The 1,353-nt window shown below is 69.8% G+C and overlaps 1 protein-coding gene across 4 annotated transcripts in view; it reads right to left on the bottom strand.

Annotated features, from left to right (window-relative positions):
• The window catches only part of TNRC6B (trinucleotide repeat containing 6B), a 140,772-nt gene extending 139,828 nt beyond the window's left edge, over nt 1-944 (bottom strand). Inside the window, exon 1 of one of the 4 annotated variants that reach the window (XM_027662926.1) lies at nt 777-944. The gene's annotated coding sequence lies outside the window, so the exon portion shown is untranslated. Of the gene's footprint in view, nt 1-132; nt 347-776 lie in introns of those variants that run through there. The other 3 variants (XM_027663042.1, XM_027663024.1, XM_027662906.1) reach the window with 3 other exon arrangements.
• Nucleotides 945-1,353: the final 409 nt, after the last annotated feature.

Raw genomic sequence — 1,353 nt, 5'->3', positions numbered from 1 at the left:
GCGGCCCGGCGCCAGAGGCCGCTCGGAGGCGGCGCGAGGGTCCGCAGGGCGGGAAGGGCTCTGAGGGAGCCCCGCGGCCAGAGCGCGGAGCGGAGATGAGGGGTAAGGTGGGAGGGGGCGTCCCGCACTCACCGCCGAGGCGCCGCCACGGTGCGCTGAGCCCCCTTCTTCTCGGTGCCGGGGGCGGCTCCGCCCGCCCGGGAAACACGAACCCCAGGAAGCAAAAGGCGAAGGAGCTGCGGAAAATGCCCCCTCCCCCACGGCACCGCCGAAAAAACGCCACCGGGGGAGGAAAAAAAAAAAAAAAAAAAAACCACCAAACTTTCCTCGCCGCCGTCTCTCCCTCCCCCGAGGAGCACGAACCCAAACACACCGGGACACGCCCCCGCACCGCCCCCCGCGCCGCCCATTGGACGGCGCTCCGCCGACCCCCACGCTGATTGGTCGCGCCGCCTGCTCGTCTTGTCCCTCCGCTCCCCTTTTCGCCCCTACACGCTGCCCATTGGGAAAAGTCTCGGCGATCTCTCCGCCCATTAGCCACGGCCCACGTCAATCACAGCGGAGCGCCCGCCCCTCAGCGCTTCCGATTGGGCCGTCGCGGCACTACGCCCTCCCTGATTGGTTGCATTTGCTGGCTGTCACCGGTTAACGTTGCCCCCTTCGCACCCCAGACGGACTCCCGCCCCTCCTTCCTCTCTGCCAGTTGGCTGCGAGATTTGCCCCTTAAATGGGGCACTCGCTCGCCCGCCTCTACTTGCCCCGCCCTCCCGCGCTACCGATTGGGCGCGGGTCGCAAACTCGGACACCACTGGAGAAGGGACGTGCCCGTTAGGCCATAATAGCGCGGAGACCCGCCCACCGAGCCGCGCTCCTCAGCGGCCCCTGGGGCCCTCGTCAGCCGAGGCGGGAGGCGAGGCTACGTCAGTGTGTGCTCTCATTTGCCGGCCCCAAGGGCGGGGCGCCGTTACGGGCACACGCGATTAGCAGGTGTGACTGCGGCCGCTCAGCGGTGCCGCGACACAGCACCGACGCCACAACCGCCCGCCCGCCCGCCCCAGCGACATTAGCGCTTCGCCCCGCCCTCCCGGGGGCACGTGAGACAGCTGTTGGGCAGGGGGGTGTCAGTCGGGCAGCTCCCGAAGCCCATTGGCTGGAAGCCCACGCCCCCGCAGCCAACTGGCGGCCGTCCCCCGCTGTCACCCGCCGGATGACACAGCAGCCGTAGGCTGGGGGGGCGGGGTGGAGCGGGGAAGGCGGGACGTGCCTCTGATTGCGTGGTTTCGCTGTCAATCTCTCTGCAGCACGGGGAGGGGCGGGGCCATGGTGCGTGCCCACCGCGCACCCCACGCGGCC

This window comes from Corapipo altera, unplaced genomic scaffold (genome assembly GCF_003945725.1).
Source record: "Corapipo altera isolate COAL_440 unplaced genomic scaffold, ASM394572v1 1, whole genome shotgun sequence".
NCBI lineage: Eukaryota > Metazoa > Chordata > Aves > Passeriformes > Pipridae > Corapipo > Corapipo altera.
This window is presented reverse-complemented; position numbering and strand designations above follow the sequence as displayed.